Source organism: Sinohyriopsis cumingii, chromosome 12, assembly GCF_028554795.1.
Source record: "Sinohyriopsis cumingii isolate HCF-2022 chromosome 12, ASM2855479v2, whole genome shotgun sequence".
NCBI classification, from domain to species: domain Eukaryota; kingdom Metazoa; phylum Mollusca; class Bivalvia; order Unionida; family Unionidae; genus Sinohyriopsis; species Sinohyriopsis cumingii.
Window position 1 is genome coordinate 105467552 of NC_142972.1, and position 19939 is coordinate 105487490.

A 19939-nucleotide genomic window follows, 5' to 3' on the forward strand; every position below is an offset into this window, starting at 1 on the left:
CGATCTAATAATTTCTTAGAAAGGTAGCGAAGAGGGTCTATTCATTACAGTGGATCTCACCAAGAAAGTTTGTTGCATGGTACAAAAAGTTGATAAGGTGTAGAAAGTTGATTAATTTTAATATTTTATTTCTTTGTGGAATTCAAACGCATGCTTCAAAGATCGTTGCTCGGATCCTATGATTTGTTTACAAAAAATGACGTACATCAATCAGAATATGCAACCCAAAACCATTTTTTTTTTATTTAGGAAATGATTTGTGATGTTTTAGTAATTTGCAAAAACTTCATTAAATATTTTCAAACTAATTTAAATTGTTTCTTTAACTTATTGAAAGACATATAGAGTAACAAATTTCATGCTAGTGAGACATGAATCTCTATCCAGGTATGGAAGACAAAATCATTTATCTGAGCTAATTATAATTTCTTTCGCTACGAATACAATCAGCCTTCACCAGGGGTAGTATTATTCGCCGTTCACTAACATTGTATTGCCACAGTTACCGCATTATATGATCTTTTATTTAATATTAGATTATTGCGCACCGTATATAATTTACTTTAGTCATACGATAAAAATAAGGACACTTATAGTAAACAGTAAACAGGTACAACATATCGGTTTTGTTTCCCGTATTTTTTTAATATTTTTTGCTCTATGGTTCTTGAGTGTGGGCTCACTAGATCATAATAAATATTTACTTATTTACTTAGATATTATAAATAGACATATATTTATAATAGAATTTAATGAAAATGTCTCCGTTGTCTTGCTACAACAAAATGCTTGAATCATATTAAATTTCATTTTGGCATCTATGAATTGTTTTTTCAGTCTTCATATTTTGGATTACGTGTCATAATACTATAGTTTGCTCTTTAATCATGGTGGTATAATACTAATACAATTTTTTGGAAAGTCTTTCAAGGCTTCTGACAACAATGAACAATTTGACATGTAAGATCTTCGTTGCAAGATATAAGATCGACACAGATAAATCCAATCTTTAACTTTCACATTATAAACACATTTGTTTGAAAACATCGAAAAATATTGAGAAAACGTGTCACTGTAGTTTGTAACCGCTTGGAAATTTCATTCAACTCTTCTGAATAGCTCTAACAATTTATAAAACGATGGAAAGAAAAAATGACGGAATAATCAAATGAATGACAAGTAAAATATATGAATAAAATTAAAGAGAAAGTTTGTATCAACAAGTTTTGAGCTGTCCTTGTTTATTGTTGTTCTGGTGTGGGTGCAGAAGGTCTTTATATTTGCTATTATTTTAAGTATGTTGTTCGTAACAGACGTTTAGGCAATCCACGTGTGGATGTTTGGAGTACATAAGCTGCATATTGCTGTTGCTACTGGTTGAGAAACGAATAGTGTCAAATTTTCTCTCCATAAATATAAAGCTTCACCGTTTATAGCTCTACCGATCGCTAATGCATTATACGTTTCTACAAGCTAAACCCGCCGTTCCCCGGTAGTGTGTCTTTCCAGTAAACTCGGTGAATACCATTTTCTAATAGTCGAAATTCATGTATTTATTATGTGTCTTTGATGGCATTTGCACCATATATTATTTCTAGTGGGGTGGTCGTCACATTTTAGGATTGCCTACTGGTGTTTGCATCTTCGACTTGTATGGGGGATGGACACGTTTGTCATCCTGGCAATTGTCTCTCTGACATCTTCATCAAGTGTATTTGTGCCTATGCAAGTACACCTACGGCTTCTCCAATTTCATTAATCTCCACTGGCAAACGCATAATAGCCCATGCAGATGCTGGTGTTCCTTCTAAATAACTTTAGTGCGCTCAAATATCTTACGAACTGGACATAATTCTTCTTCTGCTTCATTATGCGTTGCCACCTGTCTCGTTGATAATATTGATCCTACTTAATATCATCGGCACGTTCGGCAATTTCTTTTGTTTATTTATCAACGAAGCAAATGTTTGTTCAAACCCCACAGTAAGGTCTTCTTGCGCGTTTAGTCGCGACTGTGACAACTATTGGACTTGTTTGCGGGTTTCGATAACATTTTTAATCAATTCCAGGTGTTCAAGAGCATCTCCACGGCGTCGCTCCCAAATCACTGGCATACATTTCCTACGAGTGTGACGATTGATAAATGGACGTGTAAGACACGGATGTGTCCAAACCTGTGCGATATTTACCCTGTAAGTTCCAGTCAAATCAATGGTTAAAAACTATAGCGTCAAGATGTGACAAATTCATCCCACGAAATGTCAGAGGCACATCAACTCCAGTGAATGTTTTCAAGACCACGCGCATCAATTCTTCGAAATATCATCAACATGTTATATTTTTCACGAATCACTTTAGACAATATTGCTTATAGTTGATTTGAATAGATGATATCAGTGTCATTTGCGTCGACCTCGTCAAATTACGGTTACGGGATTGACTTGGCTTTTAATCACGTTCATCCGCTTTCACTTTAGCCATCATAAAATCGTATTCGACAACTGTTAAGTTTTTCCTGATGCAGCACGGCCAGTGCTCAGTGCACGTTCGGAGTTTTGAAATGCAGTTACATCACCAAATTTGAAATGTTTAGGTACTACCTGTCCAATTTTGCTATGCCACTGAATAATACAGTATATATTCAATCATATATTCATGATGTGTACGATGTTGAGCAATGGCACGTGCCACAAATCCAGTGCAACGAATCCAAACACGTAACGGACTATCAGCGACCTTTGGATTTTGTTTTCGATTTGGAGCAAAGAAGTGCATGTTTTCGGGAACTTCCTGCTCCATCGGTGGACGTCACCGCGCAGGGTCCGGTTTCAATAAACGTCAGCGGTGATATCGCTGCTGCATTAAAAAGCTAACGGGAAAACCATGTAGTAAGTATCCCAGTGAAAATCATATTCCTGGTTACAATTAATGTGGGCCCGGTACACGGCTGGATATACTACTTGATTCTAACAACCAATCAAAACCTGGTGAAACACTAGCAACTCGTGCTGAATTTACCAAAATCCTAATAAGGTATCATATGATATATGTTGACAAGAAAGTGCTGACTTGGATCTTATTCATTACTTGAATGCGACTGTAGGACCAGCTGCTGGCGAATGGAACGCAAGATGATTCGTCAAAGGAGGTATGAAAACCAAGAAAGAATTTGGTGAACAAAGTCCACTTGGAGGTAGACAAGTGTCCACTCATTAAACGTAAATAGTACTGATATAAACAAACAATGTACACAGAAAGTGGACACTATCACAAGTATTCTACAGTCCTAGTCGGTACTGGATATCTGTGCCTTGGAAAAGTTAGCAAGTGCGGCAATGTTCACTCGCGTCATTGCGCTAACATGGTTGGTTAAACAAGCGTTATGGCAAATTTACTTGTGAGGAGCTAGAAAGATTTCGCGGGGTTAGTTTGATATACGATCACCTAATGAGGTCCGTCAGGCTGATTTGTTGTTCTTCCAGATGATAGTGTCAAGGGCCTCATCTAAAATTACGCGCTGAACATTGTCGATGTTACGAACAGATAACACGAAGCTCAGCAGTTGATATCAAAAAATTCTGCAAGTGTCGCAGATGCACTCAAGTGCAATTATGCACGAGTGCCAATAACGTGTCCACGGCTGTTGTAATTCAGGTTAGAATAAAAAGGTATTACTATGTTCTACGCATGATTTTGAGATACCCAACGCTTAAAACTAAATCGTCTACAAATTTTAAAAACTTGCCCTAGAGAAACTTTGAAAATAATAGTATACATAATTGTACTTACGTCATGCAAGCCTGAAATGCGACCAAATAAACTGCAATTAGACTAAAGGTGTACGAATACCTGTAGTATCTGTTTTCGGTCCTTATGATGATAGATACGTACAAGATCTGCAAAACATGTTACCACTCGCACATGATTAAAAAAGTACGCATGAGAGTTTAACAAAGTGGGTCAGACAATAAGCTAACTGGATTATATTTTGCTCTGTTAGTATCTTTGCTTTATTATACATAAAACGATACACCAACATTTTTGGGCAAAATGTCACTCTACCCATTTCCATTAATGAATCTCAGTTTTTAAAGTAGTTGAATTTGGCTGCTTTAAATAGTGTTACGTTTCAATGGAATAAATGGTCGATAGGAGACTGTAAGTTCCATTTCTTCTCCAGACTGATATCATTTTGTCTACTATACTGATTTACATATTTACTGTTTGTTTAAAATTTTATTTTAGAATCGCCATTATTGACATTAAGCTAAATAGAAGACTGGTGTGTTAAGCTATTATACATGAATTATGAGAAGTACTGAAAATAATGAATCGCCTCTGAATGGCAAGTAAATAAAAACCTCATGTATTGAATTGCGAGATGTGCATATTTACCTGAAACAGACGTCACTGAGGCCATGAAAGTTGACCTTCTTGTGATAGAATTAAGGGCGCTGGCAAATCCAATACAGCCGTAACATGGTCTAAACACGATACATTTTACATCTCAGCTTGCATCGAGAAGAAAATATAAATGTAATTTTCAAACGATATTACTGAATTGTGTACTGAACTTTTATCAATGTAAGAGATTCTTGATTTACTGTGTTTGAGTACATGGAATCTGATGTACATAATTCATCGTGCGAAGTACAATTATTAGAACCGACATTTGAGTGAAACTCAGTCTCCAGATGATGTTCAGTTATGTTCTACTAAATTGGGCGATATTTTCTATACCGCAAGGGCAATCGCATATCAGGGCAAACTAAATTGTTTTTCATAGTACGTAAGCCAATATTATCATCCCTGCCAACATAGTCCAACAATAATACGCTAGAGCTTTACTACTAAGACACATTATATTTTCGAAGCATGTTATTTATTAATTACTAGATGGCACGTTGGTATAGGTGAATGTACAATATATTGAAAACAAAGGGCTTTTTGTGGGTGGGTGGTCATGGAGGGGAGGGTAATTTATTAACTCTTTTGTATTGGACTTAGGCTATGCGTGAGAATTTTGCAAATACTTTTACCAGCTTCTTCTAGTACTTTTGACACAAAAACTCAGTACCTAATGACACTTTATTATTTGTTTGTTTTGTTTTATTTTGTAGGAGAGCAAACTTTGCAAGCACAGTAACAGAGACTAATTTTGAAAAGGGCAAATGCATCTTGATATGTCATGGTTTTGAACTGGGCAAATTAATATTGATATGCCATTGTTTCGAACTGAACCAATGAATATTTATGTACCATTGGTTTTGAAAAGGGCAAATGAATATTTATTTGCGATTCTTTTTCAACCGGGCAAATGAATATTGATATGCCATTGTTTCGAAATGGACAAATGAATATTTATTTGCCATTTTTGTTTAACTGGGCAAATTAATAATGATATGCCATTGTTTTGAATTAGGTGAATGAGTAGGGGTATGCCATTGGTTATGAACTTATCAAATGAATATTGATATACAATTGTTTTTGAACTAGGCAAATTAATGTTGATATGCTATTGTTTTGAAATGGTCAAATGACTTTTGCTATGCCAGTGTTTTGAAGTTTTCAAATAAATATTGATACGCCATTCATTTGAACAGGGGAATCGAATATTGATTAGCCATTCAATATGCATTAAACTCATAACGTTGCTAAAATTCATTGTTTAAAGTTTTATGATCAGTTTGCATATTTTGGAACAAGACTCCTAAAATGACATTTGTGCATTATTAAGTAGACAGAACGTGAGCTGCACTGCCAATAAATCAACAATGTTTAGTCGTTCAACTGCAACGTGTCATAAAGATTCCTCAGATTGTACGATGATGATATTGTATTACTTTTTACGATCACAAAGGAGTTGCATTCTTTGAATTGCAAAGGTGACAACATATTGATTATCCTGGCAGTCTAATGCGACGGGATGAAATATTCATAATGGTTAATTTCAGAAGGGTACATAGGATGACGGATACAAGTTAATGCAGGGACCGGCGAGCGGTAACTTCCCATTGCAGACAATTTATTGCAGTTTCAAAAGCAGTCACGTTACCTGCTGACGCCAATAGGTTTGGGAAAACGTATAATCATCAGCCCACGTATGCTAATTGCCTGTCCGTGGTTGAGCTGAAGGATGCATGTAGATGAGTTGCATGTAGCTGTCCCTTTTTAATTACAATTTTCAGTCTTTTGTCTCCTGTTGCTTGCTCAATGTGCAACGTTAAATATCCTTCATGGAATATTAAAGAAACATGAGGGAAAAAAAGTTCGGATTGAATTAACTTAACCACTTTTAAGGAAACTCGAACGATTGTGAAATATATGTCCTTACATGGTCAATAAAGCACCAGTTTAACTTTTCTTCCATCTGGATGTAACAAACAGTTGAAAGATTATAGTCACTTTACTTTGATTCAGTTCTCGGTTGTACGTCTAATAATTGCAAATATTTACCAAACCCTTTGTAACCAACGTTAATTTTGGCCATATCGTATCAAGTGGTGCAATAATCTATCATTTGCTAGTTTATGACAAGACAAAAGAAATATTTACGTGGATATATTGACAATATTGTTAAAGAATGGGTAAAATATAGTTCTATTATTTGAGATTCGTTATTGTATATGTCGCTATTTGTATTGATAAGACCATAACTTCATATTTCATAGGACTGATGAATTGGTGATACTCGAGAAGTGCTTGCACACATTACTGAAGACCAACGGAGCAAGAATGAGGGCAGCACAATCTGTTGTCATGACTTTAGGGGCTCGACGAAACATAAGCAACTAAATACAAAGAAATGACCAATACTTGAAAACAAATTTTTATATGGCTGTAGCACCGACCTGAAGACCGAAGTGCGTCAGAGAATTAATTATGCTAGCTTGTCATGTGCATCTCCATGTTTTCTTAATGCAAGCAGACATTTGGATTCTTTACACCATCTGTCCGTCCGTTTGTCCGTTGTAAATTCTGCTCCTGCGTCGTTAGGTGCAAATTGAAGAATGCTTTGTAAGTATATTTCTCATGTTATTGCCATCAACAAGAGTGCGTCATGTTTGATATATAATCTCGGTGAAAATATTTAACACAATTCATTTTAAAAATTGGGGATAGCTTATAATTTGAAACCAGAAACAATCATTCAATAATTAACCCTTGATAATGCAATTTAAACGTCTTTACATTAATTTGTTTCCTTTATTACAATACCTGATGTAACAAAAACAACACAGGTGACATAAAACAACACACGCTGCAAATTAAGCCATCATATGCTGTTACACGAGAGACTACGCGCACTAGTATAAGAAAATACATGATATAACATACGACAATACGAGTTAGAAATACAAAACAATTATGTGCAAAATAGTTTAAGAAAATATATTAATTTAAAGGTACCTTTTCACGCGATTAAAATTGCCAGATTGTCAAATGTAATGTTCTAGAAAAACAGTTAAAGATTGTATTCATTAATGGTAAAGTTTATAATTACATATATATTTCCTATTATTGTATGAATTCAGGTGATATGTCGCAACGAGTTGTATGTATATTCTATTTAACAGAATACTGGTATGTGTCAACCTTTTATTTCCCACTAGAGTTAACAGCAGTTCAGTAGTGGGTATTACCTGTTTACTGCTACATTTACTTAAGAAACCTTTGACAAATGAAAGGTTTTAGACGATTGCATGGTTCATCATAATAGTATACATTGATGATAATCACACAGTTCTGATCGCCAATTAAGTTATTGGGTTCCCCGCTCCCCCATGGAAAATATATTTCATCTTGTCCGTTGAACCTCTTGAATGTTCTGTTCACACCTATAGCCCAAAGACCGATGTGTACGTATACCCAGTTTGCTATAATTTATAAAATATTACAATTAGCGTAACTTTTTAAATGACGTATAAGTTCGTACAAGCTACGCACACACACACACACACACACACACACACACATATATATTACAAAACATTATTCAAACGAAGAAACAAAAAGACAAAAAAGGTGGCAGCGTAATGCTTGAATCATCAAATGACAATCATTAGGCAAATGATCACTCCAGAGAACTAAACAATGCAAGAAACGGAAGCAGCGGCGATTTTATAGTCGGCTCTAAAATAATGATACGACAGCATATTAGATTATCTTTCGAATTTGGTGTGAAGCCTACGGAAAGAATCGTTAGTTTTAATTAGCCAGTCTTGAAAGAATAAGTTTTAAACTAAGTGCGTACATTTATGATATGCGTCATGTTTTTGCGCAAATTTGTTACAAATAATAACGATATTATTTCGTTTAAGGTGTTTAGAAAATTATAATATTTATGTGGTCAAAATAAATAACCAGATTATAGTGACTTTTGAAATGAAACGGAGGTGTCAAAAATATAAAACTGTATTTTCCCTGAAAATAAGTGATACTTAACTATTCAATGTTTTCACAAGAAAGATAATTTTACAATTGAAACTTCTTGGATACATTTGAGAAACTGTTATGGGAGGAAATCTCTTTGGAAAATGTTGATAGACATTATATTTTCTAATTATTGATAGTTCACTATAATAAGAATTAATTGCAAGTTTTACAATGATTGAAAACTGCTATGAAATGTTTAATATTTGGACCTAAGATGAGTTTGATTTCAAGATAATAGATAGGTGTCGTCCAATGTGTAAAAATAATATAGTTGCATTTTTTTTTAAATCACATTTTGTATAATATATGAATTTAATCCCCCCAATTTTAGCCGTTATCGTCACGTATTAAATTAATGACATATTTTAGAAATTAGTGTTGCCGAGAGTTGAAATGACAGAAACGGTAATTAAGTATATTAAGTCATAGAGAAATTTTGGAACAAAGTTTCGTATCTTCTTGAAGTTTAACAGATAAACACAATTTTGCAACCAGACGGACATTTTATATTTAATAATTATTTATCGATTTTTTAAAATATTATATTAGGTTTAATAAACAACAACAACGAAGCATTGCATATGCTACAGTATGTGTGCCTCGTAGCTGACAAATTTAACATATAGGCCTAGTATCGGATGCATCGGATGTTGCAAGTATGTATCATTGATATTATAAGCACTGTAGATAGAATGCTTTATTGGGTTTACCTATTTTCCAATGCATTTGATGATACGGACCGACAATTAATAAAATGCAAACAGGTACAATCAATAAATATTTATATTCCTATTATTAATGTATTAGACACGTACATTGGTGGGAATGAATCGTACTTGATTTTCATGGAATGTTGTTATGTACATTTGATTTATTTTTATATTTCAGTTAATTTAATTGTTTGTTTGTTAATTTGCTTTTATTCTATTACAAACTCTTGTAATGCAACTTTAATTACTTGAACAGAGTTCAGTTCCGACTGATTATTTTATTTTTAGGGTAAACAACTAATAGTAACGTTGTATCGAATTCTGACCTAGTTCCTGAAATTGATTCAGAACCAGTGATGGTTTCTAGTAAACAACTTGTTCGTTTTTTACTTCATTCTCAGAGTAAGATTAGTAAATACGTCTTAAGGCCATATCTGACCTCAGTGTCAAATAACATGTATCAACTGTTACAAACTGTGGCTTTTCCAGAGGACTGACCCACATATGGGTATATGTTTTGCGTTGTAGCTAGATTTATTCTTGATGTTTTGGGAAATAATAGTCATTCTCGTCAGAACACTTGAGATGTCAAAGTGTTCAATGTTCTGACCAGTTTTTACACTATTTTTTCTTTTTCAATCATTTGGAGTTCAAGTGTTTATTTTTCTCTGGAAATACTTGTGCTCTAAATTAAATCTTGCACAAACACAGTTCTCGAAATTTATACAGAATTAAAACTGGAATATTGCGTTCTATGATTCAACAAAGAACTGTTGACACATCAGTACGATGCTGACCCAAGCATACGTCATTGCCCCCCATTTTGGATTTCATCGGGAGTCAGTTTTATTTAGGACTTTTTATTATTAGGAGTTATATTTTGTAGTTCTTGGATCATTTTTGGATTTGGTTCGTGAAACCGAAAGTTTTTTTTCTCATTTTTATTATTATGCTACGTCTAAGCCAGGACTAACGCACTGCTACTAATCATCTGACTTGGAGTTACATTCAAAGCTTTGCGCGAGCCTTTTGAGGAATTGTCTCATCCAAATATAAATAAATGATATAGTTGACATTGCCCTTAATACAATTTGTTTTATGAAAGAGACATTGACCTGAAGATTAAAGGGGAAAGAATGCGTGCAACTTAATATATTTTCATGGCTTCATGGGGTTGACGAAATGCAAGCAAATAAATAGAGAAATATTCAGTACTTGAACACAACATTTCTATGTAAAATTTAGCTGAAAATCAAAAATTGGTAAGTGCTTTGATGTATCACCGATTTTTTATTGTGAAAAGATGTTTATTTTCTTTAATCACACACCCCTGCCACGTGTAAATTCAAGAAAACTATGTAGTTATATTACATCTATGATTGCCATCTGTAAGAGGTTGTCATCCTTAACCCATGACTGTGATCACATGGAAAGTGGGAGGGTGATACAACTTGTTAAAATGTGCCACAATTATGCTACAATTACATGTTCAAATAGTTTTGACCAAACCTGACATATCCAGTCGCCTTGTCAATAGGATTTCAATGGTGCTGACGAGTTTGACGTTAATATTCTATATCAGAATTGTGGTCGATAAGGAAGCATTACATAACCTGTCTAGAGCCTTATTGATATCAATGAAGACAAGATATAGGTCCCGTTGATGATGCATATACTTTTAATTAGGATTCAAAGACATTTGACATGTTCTATAGAGATACGTCATGCGCGTACTTAAGCTATGATGTATTCTGCTTGGAGTTTCATTCTATTGAAGACGATCTTAGGCATAACCTTGCTCGGCCAACTGATGAGACTGATTGTTTTGTAGTTCTGGCACGGCTGCAAATTCTGTTTCTTAAGGTGCGATGATCAGATACTGGGACCATGTGTTGGACCATTCTACTGTTTGTTAGATTTTGTTGCAGACTGTTGTGATGACATTTATGATTGCGCTCCCTATTGCTTGAACACGTTCGGCTTGTATACTGTCTTCCCCAGCTGATAAAACTTATGATATGAATTTATCTGTTATATAGAGATTACTGCCTAGAATCCAAAATCACTATAACAGAGAGATCTAAAAAAAACACATATTATGACATATTTAGGTGTGCATCGATTTGCACAAGCATATCAAGTTAATTCAACGGTGGTCGTACGTGGGTCATTGAAAAGAAGTGGTTTTTTTTAAAGTTGTTGATGAATCAATTTAGTAAATGTTATTACATTACAACGACACGGTTAAAGGCATGTTATTATATCTTAGCTTCAAATGATACTTTTAAGAATGAAATTAATACAGAAGATTTGCCATTCATACTATTCATCAGTTGTCCGTTTTGGAGTAATGTAAATGAAAGTGAAACATAGACAGAGAGACTGAACAAATTAATAAATGATGCAAGAATGAAAACAAGGTGTGAATCAACGGATAATAAAAGGTTTTCTATGTATAAGGCGGATCATAAATTAATATCATATAAGTACGTAGCTGAATCCGTTCATTTGCCACGTACAGTGTTTAGTAAAGTGTATTGGCTAGGTTGCGATTGCTATGCTCTGACGAATTCTCTTTGTAATTTTAAAATCACTTTCACGACAATATCATATCATGTGAAGATAAAGAAGATGATTATATGTTATTTCAGTTTCTTACGACCAACGTAAATGCATGAATAAATTAAGAAGCTGGGCGAGTAAGCACTTTCTAGTATATAATTTAAGACACGGTGCTTTTCGGACGAATGTTACATAACATAAAATTGCAATTATTTGAACTAAAGACAGGGCAATACGAGAAAAAGGATTCACAGCAACCAGCACATAATTTACATATACGTTGTGCTGGTGTTCTATTAGGCAAGAGAGAATATGCATCTTGTAGACACGGGTGAGGGAACCTGAAAAGGCTTTTGGCTTTCTTCTTCTTCTAATTTCTCTCTTCTCTTCTTTTTCTCCACCAACGTCTCATCTTTTTCATCCCATGTGTCTTCTTTTGTTGTTTCTTCCATTTACTGCTTCTTCTCCTCCTTCTCCTCTGTCTCCTCTTTTTCGTATTGTCATTTGCTTCTTCTTTCATTAGACTATGATCGTACACTCTGATTTGCTTATTTTCCTCCTGGTCATCCTTTTCCTCTTTTACCTCCTTTATCAAATCGTTTATCATGTCTTTAGCCTTTCTTAAATTATTAATCTCCCTCTTAATTAAGTGGGGCTATAACAAACATACTCCACCCTGACTAGCATTTCTTAAATCATGTTTAGGTTATCTAGAACGTCTTGTAACTTCTTCATCTTGTCAATGTGGTTCGAAGCCATCTTTGTTATTCAATGTTGAATGGCGCTATTGAAAAACGCTACGCTTTATATTCCTCGAGCACAGACGTGAATGAAAACATAGTTTTTTTTAAATCTAAATCCTCACAATATTACCAACAAAATCCAAAATGCTCCAAACTAGCACATAGTGGAGAAGGCAATTTGTTTATTATTGAAAACACACTCACACACACTGACAGTAGTAAGAAGTTCATGTTCTTATTCCCACTACTCCACACTCACAGAAAACAGACACTCATAAATGTAAGGACATGGGCGATGTTTGTTAAGAGAAAGACAAACCACTCGCTCATACACATTGCCAACACACATAGATTTTTTTGGTAACTTGATCAGTCTCTGTTTTCTAGAGATTTTGTTAGCCCTTACAAGGCTGTATTTCTTAACTTTAGATGCATCTGGTTAATGCCTGCACCTTCCTTGATGAACACCACACACGAAACGTCTGTTCCAGTCGTTCTCCCAATTGAATATTGTTGTTGGAAGTGCGGAAGCAGCTTGAGTGGCCTCATCTTCCCAATTCTCACTTTGAGAGACCGTAAATGATCTTTCCCTCACGACTTTGCGGTGTGCCGACAGTTGTTTTCGCTGTCCCTGAGGCTCAAACTTTGGTCGCTGTCTATCCAAATCTTCCGCAGTTCTCGATCTAGGGGGACAGGGACTCTCAAAAGTGGCTGTGGTATCGGTTGTGGCTGACGTTGTGGTGGTGATGGCGTATTCACTTCAGGTTTTACCACACGTTTGACTTAGAATGATGGGATGCAACATTGCTTTCTTCTTTTCCGTCTCCTTTTTTATTTTTGTTTCCCCCTGTTCTTCATTAATCTTTGCATTTTTTATATCACCTTCATTGCAGCTCATCCTGCAGCCGACGATTGTACTCCAGGTGAATTCAACCATTCCCTAAAGTTACTAAAAGTACGTAGACAAATAAATAACGCATCAGGGCAAAGTAGCATTAACTTACTATATCTATATCTATCTATATATATATATATATATATATATATATATATATATATATATATATATATATATATATATATATATATATATATATATATATATATATATATATATATATATATATATATATATATATATATGCAAGATAACTGTGATCATGCTGTATTTTCATGCTTTTTCTGTAGGTGTAAAGGTTTGCACTCCATGTTATAATTGATCTGATTTATGTTTCAGTACAGACACTCACAACATTGCATAACGTGTCCGTACACATTCTTCAAGTTAATTTAACTCCAATGGAGCATAAACACTTACTTGAAATTATTATTAGGAATAATATCAGATATCATAAATAACCCAGAACTTAAAAGAAAACGTACGAGTTATTTATGATATCTGATATTATGACCGATTAGGGCCATTTACTTGATATTTGGTACTTGGTACATCGGAAATAAAGTATCCGCTATGAAGGGAACCGACATTGTCATAATCAAACTGCTAATTGTATTACGATTCGCGTCTGGATCAGACATGGACTACACAGTTTTATAAAAATTTATGCTGCACAAAATGTAAATTTAAATTATTAACAATCACATGAGTCAAGTCTGGCTTCGATGCGCAATACTGTTGATTAGTTAAGCTTACATAATAGTCCATAAAAATAGCATTACTGCTAGAAATAACTATGCATAATGAACAATTTATAATAGATCAAATTTCTGTCACTTTTATTACTCATAAAAGCAAATGTAGAGACACCAATGTCGTGATCAACCCACCCATTAACAGTTCTAACCAAAATGTATTTCCATGCAAACGTCATTTAGAGAAATACCATTCTGATTTATATGTACTGTATCATGTGATGCACGAAGCATGAAACATTAAAGCGTAGCATTTAGAGGATTGTATACAGGCTGAAGTATTATAGTCTTCCTAAAACAATTCTGGGTAATGCACGTCCTGCCTTTAAAATCTCCACATGCTAAATACAAGAATGGATTTTTTTAAGCAGTTTCGACCTTTTCTCATATGATTGTACACTTTGTCAAATGATGCCGACTCAATCACATTCAGATGAGTAGAGATGTCGGGTATTGCATAATGTATGTGTATATAATCGACTTGAAGTGCTGATTTTCAAATTGACCACCCACACAAATCATCAGATTACTGCAAATTGAATTCAATTCTATTTTCAACCAAGTTTCGTTCTCAAGTACAACATACTCATACTTAATTAATCTTCACTTGAAATTAAACGTAAGTAAAAAACAATAAACGTTGTTCCATCGTCAGCCTTGGTTGAACATGAAGAAATTGCCCAGTTATCTCCCTTTCGTCCTCTCCCTCTTATCCATCTGAGAGCTAAACCATTAATATCACTATTTTAAATTAAATGTCTTTCCAATCGTGAAAGTCTCAACTACAACTGCACATCGCATTACTCAACGCCCAAACAGTTATACAACAAGGAAAAACGCACAGACATACACAAATGATGTGTCAATGGTCAGGATATCAACATCTTTTTCCTGACAGAAAAATGGCTAAAAGCATCAGGCGATGAACCCAAGTGTACGGATTTAACACTCTCCTGTTGTATCATCTCAATCACACTGCAGCCTTCAATTTCGAGAACACATTGTTTGAATTGGTCTAAATCAAAGTCACAAAGGAATAGAGGTCAGTCAGTTTCATTTATGCCGCTCTCTGCTAATTCACAAAACCATGCTGACTGAATGGCTCTTTATGGAGTACTTTCAAAACCTTGTGGAATATGGAAATTTTTGGATTGGTGGCATGTTCGCTCAGGCCTTCTTAGTTGCCTTCTTGAACAATTTTATGCAGCAACGTTTATTAGGTTGATGTTTAAGATATCACTAGATGGTTATGTGATGTGTTTCGTAGCGGAGAAATTGTTCTGGACATGGCTAGTAATTATATGTCCTAGGAATGTTATGATATCCTTAACTGACATATATATACATCGATAAAGGAGGCAGGGGTAATAGTGTTAGCACTCAACCGGTACGAGAATGACTGTTATATTGTTAAAACGTCAAATACGAAAAACATGCAAAATTAAATTTGTGGAATATCCATTACTCAACGGCAAACACATGAAAAAGAGTCTCATCTGCAAGTGTTTATTTCTTCATAACTATTTGAAAAGATAAGCAGTCTGCACAATACAAACGTTTTTATATTTAACAACATGGCTTGCTTTTGCCTTCGACTATTGGTAATGGTTGATTTTGCAATCCGTCAGATTACAATAATTAACTTGGGGTATAAGTGCAACGAATCTGACCGCAACAGAAATACATTTTGGGGGAGAAATAGTTTGTGACAGGTTTCGATACTGTCCTATAATAATTAAATGACATGGAGTGATACATTTTTAAAATAATCGTTCTATATTTGTAGTGATTGTTTAGCTTTTCCCATTGTGTCGTTTCTGTAATTCAAACATAACAATATAGTTTTTATTGCTCCACAAGCAAATTCTACGTCATCGATTCGGGCTGGTGTGGGCAGGTATAGAAACCATGACTCTGGCGTTACGAATCAGACACTATACCTACTAAACTACCGTAACTCTCTAATTGATGATCAAATTAGTCATTCCGATCATGATAGGCATGCAACTGCCTTTATTGTGGATTATAAAATATCAATCCCCTCTGTATTCAGAGAAAAAAACTCATCAACAGCTTAGCTGTGTTCCTAGTGATTATAATAACTCTGTTTGATTCATTGGGTAACAAGTGTAAAATTTAAATTAAAATGATACATAACAAAACTTTTGTTGTTCTTAGTTCTTTCAATTGCATCAATTTTATTTTGCAATTGATTTTAATAAAAATTTCCAGTAATAAGGTAAATATCATTTCCAACAGTAGTCCCAGAAATGGAGAAATTTGAACCACTATTTTGTGTCTTCTTGTCATCCGTTCGTCTACCAGAGACGATGGCGTAGCTCCAAAGTAAGCTTTTGTTTATCCTTCTGTCTAGCTCTCTTTTCAGCTTGTTTTATTTTTCTCTCTTCCTCTGCGTTTCGAACTCCCTGCCTGACAGCTAGACGCCAGCTGGAACGGTTGTTTGCACAGCTCTCCCAGCCATTGACATTGATGTTTGCCGTCTTCATATCCTTCTTGCAAACATCTTTGTAGAGCAGATGTGGTCGTCCAGTTGGTCGTGCACCTTCTGCTAACTCCCCATATAACATGTCCTTGGGAATTCGCCCTGGGTCCATTCTCTTGGCGAGGCCAAGCCAGCGAAGTCGCCTCTCGCTGAGAATGGAGAACATGCTGTTCATGATGGCGCGTTCTAGAACCTCTGTGTTGGATACTTTGTCCTGTCACTGGATGTGCAGAATGCGCCGCAGACATCTCAGGTGGAAGCTGTTGAGTTTCCTCTTGTGTCTTGCATAGATGGTTCATGTTTAGCTGCTGTAGAGAAGTGAGCTGAGCACACAGGCTTGGTAGACACGCAGTCTGGTCTTCTCGGTGAGGTTGGGCTTGTTTCGCACTCTCTGGTTAAGTCTGCCAGCACTGCTGCTGCCTTGGCATTCATGCCGTTCACCCCAGAATCAATGGAGAGTGAGCTGAAGATGTTAGACCCGAGGTATGTGAAGTTCTGGCCAACTTCCAAGTTGTGCCCATCACTGGTGACAGAGCGAGGGGAGTCTGCGTTCTGCGCCATGACGATCGTTTTCTTCAAACTGATGGTCAGTCCAAAATTCCTTGCAAGCATGGGAGAGGCGGCATACCAGATGCTGAAGTCCATCTTCCGTGTGTGATGTCAAGGCTGCATCGTCGGCGAAGAGCAATTCACGGATGAGTACCTCTGTGAATTTAGTCTTAGCACGGAGACGGGTGATGTTGAGCAGCTTGCCGACAGTCCTGGTAGGGATTTACACTCCCTCGCTACAGTCCTCTCCACGTACTGGAGTAGCGTGGAGAATAAGATGGCAAAGAGCATTGGTGCAAAGACACAACCTTGTTTGACTCCGCTAATGACTGGGAATGCTTCAGATGTTGCGCCATTAAAGCACACTGTGCTGTGCATGTTCTCGTGGGACGAAATGATGACAGCAAGCAGACGTGGGGACAGCCAATCTTCTGCAGGAGTCTGAAGAGTCCACTCCGACTAACCAGGTCAAACGCCTTCGTCAGGTCTATGAAAGCAATGTAAAGGGGCATCTGCTGCTCGCGACACTTCTCCTTTAGCTGACGTAGCGAGAAGATCATGTCTACAGTTGACCTGCCGTCTCGAAATCCACACTGGGACTCTGGGTAGATGCGAGAAGCTAGGATCTGCAAGCACGCCAAGGCAACAAGGGCGAAAGCCTTTCCGAAGATGCTGAGGAGGAAGATGCCCCGGTAGTTGTTGCAGTCACTACGGTCTCCTTTGTTTTTGCACAAAGTGGCTATGTTGGCGTCACTCATGTCCTGTGGGATGTATCCCTTTTCCTAGCAAAGGCAGAGAAGTATGTGTAGGGGCTGGAACAGTGCTGGTTTTCCGCTCTTGAGGACTTCAGACGGAATGCCGTCGCTTCCAGGAGCTTTCCCACAGGCAAGGCAATCGATGGCTTTTCCGAGCTCTTCCAGGGTGGGCTGTGTGTCTAGCTCCTCCATGACAGGCAGGTCTGGAATGGCGTCCAGGGTAGTTCCGGTGACATTGTTTTGGGTTGCATTTGGCTCGAGATTGTGCTCAACTCATCGTTGCAGTTTCCCCTGGTCTGTGATGACTTCGCCCGTCTTGGACTTGAAGGGGGGCGTCTTGTAGCTGGGGGCCTGTCGCCTTTTAGATACCCTCGTACATTCCTCTTGTATTCCCGGTGTCGGCAGCTGTCTGTATAATGTTGCAAAGGTTCAGCCAGTATGTGTTGGCACACCGGCGGACGGTCTTCTGGGCGTTGTTCCTTGCAATCGTGAGGGCTTGTAGTGTTCTGGGACTAGGTGCAGCCTTGTATGCCAGGAGGGCTTTCCTCTTTGCCTCAGTCACGGGCTCCATCTCCTCCCAGTTTAACTCATACCAGTCGACATTATTTCGCTCCCTCTTCCCGTAAGCTGTGATGGCTGAATTGTACACAGAGTCACGGATATGGGACCACTTGGAGACAATGGTGTCATCACGTGTCACTTTGGTGAGGGCTTCCTTCAGTTTGCTGATTAACTGCTGTGTTTTCTCTGGGTTGCTTGAACAGCAGGTGTTGATGCGTCGATGATCCTTCTTCTTGGCGTGGTGCAGCTTCTTGGGTAATATTCGCACCTTGCTGGCCACAAGGGAATGGTCCGTGTCGCAATCGACACTGTGGTATCTCCGAGTGAGGAGGACACTGGCCAGTTCTGCACGCCTGGTGATGACGATGTCTAGTTGGTGCCAGTGGCCTGAACGTGGGTGTCTCCACGACATCTGGTGCATCTCCTTGCGTTTGAAGAATGTGTTGGTCACACACAGGCTGTGGGAGCAGGACATCTCCAGCAGTCACTGACCATTCTTGTTGATCTTGCCCCTTCCGTAAAAGCCGAGACAGGTGGACCAGGCCTCATGGTCAGCTCCCACTCTAGCATTTAAGTCTCCTAGTAAGTAAAGGCCTTCATTGTTGGGGATATTGGATATTGCCTGATCCAGAGCCTCATAAAACTTGTCTTTCTCCTCGTGGTTGGAGCAGAGGGTTGGGGTGTACACGCTGGAGATGTTGATCGTGCCTAAGGATGTTGACAGCCGGAGGGCAAGGATTCTCTCAGTACCTGATGATGGAGGTTCAATGAAGGCGATTAGCGTGTTCTTTACGGCAAAGCCTACACCATGCTGCCTAGGTTCATCCGAGGGCTTCCCCTGCCAAACGAACGTTTAATTGGCTTCCCTGATGGTACCGCTGTCAGCCAGTCGGGTCTCCTGTAGGTAGGCAATGTCGATGTTCAGTCGGGAGAGTTCTCTGTCAATGACGGCAGTCTTTCGTGCATCGTCGATCTGCTGTAGGTCAGGTTGACCAGGATACAAGGTCTTGATGTTCCAGGTTGCAAAACGAAGAGTTAGAGTCTTCTTATTTCTGGTTTTAGTCTTTCCTGTTGCGGAGTTTTGTAGCCCACTTGTCGAGTTGGTTCTCTAAGCTCCACGCATCCAGTGAAGCAGGCAGGTCATGGCTACAGCACCGTACTGACTGTGGGCTGCCCAGCTTGAGGCGGGCGGTAGCTGTCCAGTGAGACCTGGTGATCTCTCCCACCGTCAGAAGTAACCCCTGGCGCCAAGCTCTACGCCAATCGAGCTTTGACTTAGAACCGGTAAACTGCTACTTCTCAAGTTGTGCTGACGCCGTACGACCACGCTGAAGTGTCCTCTCCAGTGGAGCTATGAAGCCTGGGCAGGGTGGTATGGGGAATCAGCTGTTGTCCATGCAGCAGATCCCCCCTCCACGCAGCTGGTGGGCCCAAGGGAACGATGAATGTTGATACAGCTTGGCACCA